General features: G+C 32.6%; 1 pseudogene; it reads left to right on the forward strand.

The window, feature by feature from the left end:
• The first annotated feature begins 1149 nt into the window (after positions 1-1149).
• LOC149563594 (putative L-type lectin-domain containing receptor kinase S.5) lies at positions 1150-2139 on the forward strand (annotated as a pseudogene).
• The last annotated feature ends 8132 nt before the right edge of the window (positions 2140-10271 follow it).

Consider the following 10271-nt stretch of genomic DNA (forward strand, 5'->3'; position numbering starts at 1 on the left):
GAATGCTGATTTAAATTCATGGAATAGGTAAACACACTAAATGGAAGGTGTTAGAAGCATTGAACACCTCTTAGGCCTCAAAGGTACAACTAAGTACAATCTCATTTAAAAGCATTTATAGGGCTTGATTTTCTCAACGGTGCTCAAAATTCGAGCTACAATTTTGAGCGGCAATAAATGTAATGAGGAAATACTTACATAATAATACTAAATCTAATTATGATATGTCCCACTATATTGTATTACTTCTTTCTAAGTATTTTCTAATAGTTTCATTTACATATTAGTTTTGTACAAATAAATTAATATAAGAATAAACATTACAATTAGCTGTAATAAAAATATATTTGAGTAATATAATGTATTGTCAAAGTTTTAACATGGAGGTTGGACGACTTTCTACAATGTAGTCTTTTTTTTAAAAAACAATACAACACTTTATATTTGGGTGCAATTAATGAAACGATTATAATTTTTTTTTTTTGGTGATCTACATAACTTCTCTCCAATGTAAAGTTTTCATTTCAAGAAATTCATATAAGAAAACAATGGCCCACATTATATAAATGAAAAGAATTTGATGACTTGTGATGAGCAATATGACTTTTCTCTATGCAAAGTTCTTATTGTAAGAAAATTTGATAAGAAAATAATGACATATTGCTTCATAACATTACCAAAATTTGAATATGGTTTGTCCCACTTGACTCCTATATATATATATATATATATATATAAATTTTTACGCTGTTATCAACCACAACAATTGTTATAGAATTGGTGTGGAGGGATGGACCACATTTTTAAAGCGTTGTGTTGTGCCAAAATACTGACACTGGGTTCATCATGTCTTTTCCTCCATGACTATAAACGATTCTCGAGACTAACATCTTATCTAAAACGTACGTTTGGTGTTTCAGAGTGATTGATCGAGCGTTGAAGGTTTCAACAACGAAGGGAACAACACAAAAAAATTGATCACCACACTGAGAGGATAAGATATGCATGACGTCTGTATTCTTGAGGAAACATCCAACACAGACCACAAATAAAAAAGATCATGTGAGGCACTGTATATCATTGACTCAGAGTCAAGTCTATTTCCCATCCATGTCTTACTCTTCCCCAGAATTCATTTAACCTAAACAAATGGGTTTTCACAGAGTTTCATTATTGGCCTTAATCTATATTCTACTGGTGCGAACTGTTAGTGGGAATTTCAAATTTTAGAGTTTTAATACAGAAAACAACAGCCTCTTCACATTCTACAACTCCGGCATAGCTTTTGAGTCCTTGCAAGTCACAGCAGAAACTGTAAATCTAGAGGCCCCGTATTCCCTACAAAACAGAGACGGAAGAATCATATTCAATGATCCATACAGACTATGGAAAGATCCAAACAGTCCAGTATCATTCAATTCCACTTTTTTTTTCAACATTGCACCCGCGTACAACAAAACTGCAGGTGAAGGCATGGCGTTTATAATATCTCCAAACAAAGACATCAGACATGGACCAGATGCAAGCCATGGCCACTGGGTGGGGCTCTTCAATTCCACCATTGATGGACTGAGAAGCAACAAGATGGTGGCAGTTGAGTTCGACACAGCGAAGAGCAACGTCACAAACGATCTAGATGATAATCACGTAGCCATTGATGTCAACAGCATAAATTCCACAAAAATTGCGTCTCTTGATGTGGGTAGTATCAATTTAAAGAGAAAAGAAAACATCACGGTGTGGATTTAGTACAGTGGGATTCAAAAGTTTCTAAAGGCTTATATCGCAAAGACGCCTGATGGGATTCCCTGTCAGCCTGTTCTACAGTATCCCATCAATCTCGCTCATTTTCTCAACCCATTAGTCTATTTTGGCTTCACGGATTCCACGGGGAATAACACCGAGCTTAACTGCGTACATTCATGGAGTCTCGAGATCGAAGAACTTGAAACCTGCAAACCCAACTGGGGATTAAAGATCGGACTTTTGGTCTCTGGAATGGCTCTTGCAGTCTTCTTTGGAGTGCTCATCGTTATATTGTATATGAAGCACCGGAAGTATAAGGCAGATGCGGCGGTCATTTCAGATGCCCTTCGTAAACTTCCTGGTAAGCCACATGAATTCAAATACCATAGGTAAGTTTGTGGTTAAGTTTGAGATGATAGGAAGGTTATTAGACTAATTTGGTGAAAAGTTGCATAAAAATGTAAAAGTTGCATTGTGCAACTTTGCAAATTTCAAAAGTTGCTTGAGAAACATTTGGAAAGAAAGATACAAATAATTGAAGAGGAGTTCTAAAGGCTAACTAACCAATCAGACACCTTATATAAAACATGAAAAGAGAAAATTTGCATAATAGTGTAAGAAATTGTTAAAAGGTTGCAAAGTGCAAATTTTGCAGAAGTGCAATTTTTCCAATTTCTTGAAAAAGTTGTCAAGAAGGCACAACCAAGTGCAAAATTTAGTTGGCCAATGACCATATGACCTATAGGAGTGTATATGTGTTGGAGATCATGACGCAAAGGCTAATGAAGGATTTTCAAAATCTTCTTAGATGAATGCTAATATTTTCTTTTGTTTTGTAACAACCCCTTACTCTTCCTTCGGAAAGAATAAACTATAGGCACTTCAAGAATCATAATTTATAGAGCTTCACAACACCCACAACCCTATTCACCCTCAAGCCCTAGTTTCTAGCCTATCTTTTAGGCCTCTAGACCAGTTTTCACTGAAAAGCCAATAGATCCTTTCAAACCTCAAATCAATATTTCCAACCACTTGCTCATTCAAGGTAACATCCTAGGGCTTGTAGACATGCCACAAGTTTTTTGGAAATATGGTTAGATAGATTTTTTGATAGTTTTCATTTATGACAACATGTATTCAAGATTTTATTTATGTATTTAGAGATAGAAAATTGTCTCAGTGTTAGACAATTTATAGTAGCACACAGAGTAGATGTGATGTGTATGGACAACTCATTAAGAGTTAGCTTATGCACAGTGGATGAAAGTTCTATGACAGTATCATGATGACATGTACCAGCACACAAGTGTGTACAGAGAGTACAACACAAGTTATGATTGAATTCTAGCACAAGTATTTAATAGAGCATAGCAATGAATTGGATTGTACGACTTGAGGAATTATTTTCGTGAAAAAATAATTACTAAGTCATGATGAACCAACTATGTGGATATTATTCCATAAGTTATTTTATATTATGCCAAGCGTGTGAAAGCATTAAGGTTGACTAAGTGGTGAATTATGAATATGAGAGGCATAAGTAAAGATCTAATCCTATGAAGATAAGTGTGCAACATATGTAGGATCTATGTGATACTTCATAATTAATGTGAAGTCAATAAGATGATATGTGAACTACATATGTTGTATGATCAGAACCAGTGCAAAATATAGCAGACCAAAAGTATTGTATATCTTGTGAAGAACTGAATTATGTAATTTCATATTAGGGTAATGAGCTCTTCTTGCATACATTGTATTTAATCCACCAACTCCTAACAAGGTTGATGATTCTAACAAGTCCTAGTCCTCTACCAAGGACTTTCCACACTATATGTATTTCATAGACTCCTAATAGGGTCAATATCCTTAACAAGATCCTATTCTTTAGTAAATCATCTAGTGGGTATCATCCCCACTAGTATTTTCCCTTGGTCAAGGTTTCCCTAGTTAAAAAAAAATGGTGTTATTAGCTCTCTATATGTATGGTTATATTTACTATTCAACATTGTTCCAGTTTACTTTTATATGCAATTTATAAAGTAATTGACAATATTCAGTAGTGGGAAAAAGTTTGTAGAATATTGATTCACCCCCCACCTCTTCAATATTATTTATTTCTAACAATTAGTATTAGAGTCTAATTAGTCACTAGAAGTTTAATAGCTTGAGTAAGATCTCCATAGATATAGAACAGTTGAAGAAAAACCTTGAAGAAGCTCTTGAGCAGATTGACCTTTTTACTAAAGAAAGAGATAACCTAAAGGATAGATATGAAGATGGAAAAATTTTCATTGGTAAACTGAAAGACAAGATTGATGATCTAAAATATGGAAAGGAATCAATTGCATAGACTAGTGACAATGATGAAGTAGGAAATCTCCAAAAAGAAAATGAGATTTTGAAACAATGATGAACTGAAACATAAATTGTGTATTGTCTTTGATGTTACACAAATTTCATAATCATTATTAGTTAGTATGTTTCAAGCTCACTGGGGTAGTGAAGACAATTTTATGTGTCTACTAAGCAATCATGTATTTCCCTAGTTTAGAAGGCAATGTCTACTGAGTTCACCTGGGCATCAAAGGAAAGATGTAGAAAGTGAGTGTTAATCGAGCTCACTTGGTTAATGAAGGAAAGTTGGATGGAACCAATGCTAACCAACCTCACTTAGTTGCCAAAGGATTTTTATGAGTTAGTAGTGTTAACTGAGCTTTTGTTGGTTTACAAAAGAAATCATTTCTGAGTCAATTTCTACTAAGCTAGGTTAGCTAACAAAGGATTTTCTTATTTTGGCATAATAAGCTTAATTGATTTATCTATTGATTCCAGCTGACTACAGTGATGAACATTGATTATTCTAAGTTGTATTTGAGGTGACTTGACAAAGTGGAAGATATAAGTATAAGGTCAAGTTGTGATTTCAAAGTGTGAAGAAAAGAATGCAAGATCTGATGATGAGAAGGGGAAGCGAATTTGAAGGATAAGAAAGTATCCTTGTGAAGCAGAAAATCCATATTTGATTAGGAAGGATCAAGTACAAACTAGAACATAGATATATAATCAACCAATCAATTTTATTCAAATCAAGTCATCTCATTGTTACTCTTTAACCATTGTAACAGTGATCTAAATCTCCTAATAGAGTTGGCTTAACAACTATTTGCAAATCCTCTAACAAGGTGGCAGTTTTATTGAATTGTCTCAAGACCTCTAACAAGGCCACTCCTAATAGGGTGATTAAATCCTCTAACAAGGTTACACGTAACAGTGTGTTTTGTAACCTTTAACAAGGTTGGCTCTTAATAGGGCTCACTTTAGAAGAGTGAAAATAGTAACTAGTTGCAATTGGTGGTTTTTTCCAAATTGGATTTGCATGTTAAATCCTAGTCCTAGATGTGTTCATGTTATTCTCTTTTATATGTTTGCAACTCAGTTAAGGTAATGGTAGTTATAGACAACATCTAAAAGTTTATATGTTAAACACTTATCGAGCTAATTTAGTTATTACTAAGTTACATCATTTTATGTGTGTTTACTAAGCTTCAACAATATTCAATTTTTAGTTTAAATTTCTATACTAACATCTAAGAGATCTAGAATTTATTTTAGTAGTGACTAATTCACCCCTCCCCTCTCAGTTACTCCTCTTATATTTCCAACAATTGGTACTAGAGCTTTTGGTGCTTGCAGAGAAGGTTTCAAGCACGTAAGCTAAAGATTAGGATGTCTTACAAAAGAGAAATTCCCAAGCTGAATAGAGACAATTTTGTAACATGGCAAGGAATTATAAGTTACATCTAGCTGCCATCAGTGATTCAGGTTGCAAATATCTTGATGCTGAATATGAAAATCCCACTAGAACATTATCAGTTGAAGATATTGCTAAAAAGAAGAATCATAGTATCATTATGATTGATATTACATCTACTCTTAGTTATGCTAAATTTGATGAGGTAGAGGATTGCAAAGCTACTCATGAAATGTGGACCAAACTGAAAGATATCTATGGAGGAGATGACAATGTAAGGAGAACTAAACTAGAAAGTCTTAGAGGATAATTTGATCAAATGAGAATGAGAGAAGATGAAAATATGTGGAAAGAATCAAGGCCAGTGTAAGTTTAATCAAAGCATCAGGAGGAGACATTAAGGAGGAAATTGTTGTAAGTAAAGTTTTTAGAACTCTTCTTCCTATTTATGTAATTAGAGTGTCTTCTATTCAAGAAATGAGATGTGATCCAAATAACAAATTAGGCTTGGATGCTCTAGTAGGAAGACTAACAGCTTTTGAACTAGACAACTATGATAACTATATTCCTGCTTGAAAGAATATTGGATCTGCATTTAAATCTAAACTCTCACTCAAAGAAAAGGGTAAGAAATCAAAGTCCAATCAATCAAGAAGTGAAGAAGATGGAACATCAGAAGAAAGTTCAGATAGTGATCTTGAAGTTGTTGAAACCCTACTTGCAAAGAAGTATCCAAAGGAAGAGGAAAGTACAAAGGTAAAGTTTCTCTAATCTACTTTTCTTGTGAAGAAGTTGGTCACATTGCTACTAGGTGTCTAAGTAAGAAAATCAAAGATGAGAAGAAAAGCAATAAACATAAGGCAAGAAGGACTCTAAGAACTACAAGGACAAAGGTAAGAAATATTGTTTTATAGCTAAAGATTATGATAGTAGCGAAGACAAAATGGTATATATTGCTATGAAAGATGAATCTGATGATGAAGGAGATAAGATAGCACTTATCTCTCATGTTAGAAAAAATGATATATGAATTATTAATAATGGTTGCTCACATCATATAACTGGTGACAAAAAAAAAAATTGAGTACATGGAATATTATGATGGAGGTAGTGTGAGATTTGGAAACAATGAACCCTATAACATAAAAGGAAAAGGATGTATTTCATTGACTAAAGAACTTATATGTGACAATGCTTATTGGGTTGAAGGACTAAAGCATAATCTACTAAGTGTGGCACAATTGAATAATATTTTATTCAAAGTAGAATTCATGAATGGACAAGCCAAACTACTGGATGGAAAAGGAAATCTGCTTGGATCTAGAAAGCAAACAAAAGGTAATCTATTTTATCCTGATCTCAATGAGTGTTCATGTTTTATTGCTCAAGTAGAGAAAAGATAGTTATGGTACAAAAGACTATTAATCTGGATAAGAGAAGAAAACAAAGAAGAGTAAGATGTATTCCTAGTTTGAAGAAGCCTAACATGGGTCTATGCAAGAATTGCCAAATTGGTAAGATGGGAAAGACTAGCTTCAAAAGAAAAAACTATCAGTCAGAAGAAGTCTTGGAAATTGTTCATACAGATTTATGTGGACCTATTGGAATAGAAAGCTATAGTGGAGAAAAGTTTTTCAATTTTTTTGTTGATGACTATTCTAGAATGATGACAGTAATGTATCTAAATAGGGTGTTTTTTAGTAGTGAATATTCGTAATTTTGTGAATTTTAGAAATTTTTTGCTATTCATTTGGCTAATAATTTAAGATTTAATGCAACCTAAATCGCCACATTTTTATTAAATTTATTTCTAAAATATTTTAAATAGCTTAATAATTTTTTTTTAAAATAAAAATAAACTCAAAGACTCCCCACAATATTTGATACATGATTAGATTTGATTAACCTAAATATTATTTATTATCAAAGAAATTAAAATTAATTCACCAATAATTATTGTAATTATTAGTTACTTTAGGGATATATTACCAATATTTAGTTTTTACCATTGATTTAAAATGTAATTTAAATATCCTCATAATTTCCATGAGATAAAACATATTCAATTTTGATTTGTAATTTTCCATGACTATTAGTGAACTTCCTATTATACTCAAAAATTATGATTCCAAAATAATCACTAATGTAAATATGATTTAAAATAATAAAAATTAGGACACTTGCCAATAAAAATAATTTGGTTTTTCAAAATAATGAAAGATTTTCCAATTATTTATATCTTTTTTTGGAGGGGGTTTCTTAAAGTTTACCCTATATCTAAAAGAAAAATTAGAAGCCTTTTAAAAATTCAAGTGGTATTTGGCAAGAGTAGAAAAGGAAACTGGAAATAGGTTGAAATGCTTAAGATCATATAGAGGTGGTGAATTCATCTCCCATGAACTCAATAAGTTCTACATTTAAAGAGGAATCAAAAGAAAAATATTAGCCCTTGCCACACCACAACAGAATGGTATAGCTAAAAGAAGAAACAAATCTATCATGAATTGTGTAAGAACCCTGATGATTGAAAAGAAGGTTCCTCTCAAACACTAGAAGGAAGCTATCAACACTACAGTTCATACCTTGAACAGAGTACAGTTGAAGAAAGATTCAAACAAAACACCTTATCAGCTATCATATGGCTACAAACCTAATGTAAGCTACTTGAAAGTATTTGGTAGCAAATATTATATATTGAAAAAATCTAGAAAAAGAAATTTTGATATAAAAGGTGATGAAGGCATATTTCTAGGATACTCCTATAGAAGTAAAGCATATAGATGTTTGAATTTGTCTACTCATAAAATTATAGAAAGTGTACATGTTAGAATTGATGAATTTGTAAAAAAGAGTGAAGAAGAAAGCAACAAGGATCCATAAGATTACAAAATATTTGTTTACTATGAACCTGATACTCTATCAAATGTATTTCAAAGAAAAGAAGCTTTATCTCTTGAGTCCCCAGAAACCCCAATCATTACTAAGTAGTAGACAATGTAACCTGAGGTATAGTTTGAAGGACCCGAGTCACAATCAGAGGCTACCGAGCTAGTTCAAACTGAGCCAGATAGACTCGAGTAATAGACAGAAGGATTCGAGCTTGAAACTAAAATTCAAAATGAAGATGGCAAAACTAATTCAAAGCCCAAAGAGCCTATGGTAGCAAGATATGTTAGAAGGCATCATGCACCTAATCAGATCATTGGAAACAATTCAGATGGAACAATGACATGAGAAAAATTAAAAGGTACATGTTTACTTGTTGAATTTGAACCTATAAGTGTTAAGGATGCTTTGAAAAATGAAAGTTGGATTGAACCAATGAATGGAGAGATAGAACAAATAGAAAAGAACAAAAGTTGGACTTGGACTCTTGTTGCTAGACCCAAAGATAAAAATGTAATTGGTACAAAGTGGATATTTAGAAATAAGTTGAACGAAGATGGGCAAGTTTCAAGAAACAAAGCAAGATTGGTGTACAAAGGTTCTTCTCAAGAAGAAGGTATTGACTATGGCAAGACTTTTTCTCCTATAGCAAGACTAGAAGGTGTTAGAATCTTACTAGCATTTGCAACACATAGAGGATTTAAAGTATATCAAATGGATGTTAAATCTGCATTCTTGAACATAATTCTTGATGAGTAAGTCTACATTGAACAACCAAAAGTTTTTGTAGATCCTAACAAAAGAGACATGGTTTGCAAGTTACACAAAGCATTATATGGTTTGAAGCAAGCTCCCAGAGCTTGGTATGAAAGACTTCACAATTACTTGGTACATATTGGCTTTCAAAGAAAAAATGATAAAATTAGTCTATATATCATGGAAGGACTAGATAAGAAGATTGTGTTCATAGAAATATTTGTTGATGATACTCTATTTACAGGAAATGATGACTCATGTAAAACATTTTCAGAAGAAATGAGTAAAGAATTTGAGATGTCCATTTTTGGAGATATAAAATTCTTTGTTGGATTGCAAATACAAAAAAACAAAAATGGTATCTACATCACTCAATCTAAGTATATCAAGGAGATACTAAAGAAATTTGGAATGGAAGATTCAACACCAGTTGGAACCTCTATGTCTACTAGACATAAGCTCTTCAAAAAAGATGATTTTAAAGAAATAGACCAGACCACATATAGATCAATGATTGGAAAATTATAGTATGTAGTACACACAAGACCTGGTATTTCTCTAGAAGTTGGAATAGTGGAAAGATTCTCAAAAAATCCCAAGGAAAATCATATGATGGAAATCAAGAAAATCATGAGATATCTGAAAGGTACTAAAGACTATGGTTTATGGTATAAACTTGGAGCCAATTTGGATCTAAAAGTGTTTACTGATACTGATTGCACAGGAAGTCTTGATGATAGAAAAAGCACTAGTGGAGGAGCATTATTTCTTGGCAAAGGACTAGTATCTTGGACAAGCAAGAAGCAAAATTGTACATCTCAATCCATAGCATAGGCAAAATATGTGGCAACAATAGTCAATTGTTCTAACATTGTTTGATTCAAACAAATTTTGGAAGGAATGAAGGTAGAGATCAAAGATCTAGTAGTCATATATTGTGATAACACTAGTGCAATCTATATATCAAAGAATCTAATAATGTATTCCAAAACAAAGCACATTACTATAAAATATCACTTCTTAAGAGAATTAGTGCAGGATAAAGAAGTCTGAATGGAATATGTGAATATAAAGGAATAGATTGAGAACAAAATCACCAATCCATTACCTAAGGATGCATTTCTATATC

Source organism: Cupressus sempervirens, chromosome 4 (assembly GCF_028749045.1).
Source record: "Cupressus sempervirens isolate cs-2001-9-10 chromosome 4, ASM2874904v1, whole genome shotgun sequence".
Classification (NCBI taxonomy): Eukaryota; Viridiplantae; Streptophyta; class Pinopsida; order Cupressales; family Cupressaceae; genus Cupressus; species Cupressus sempervirens.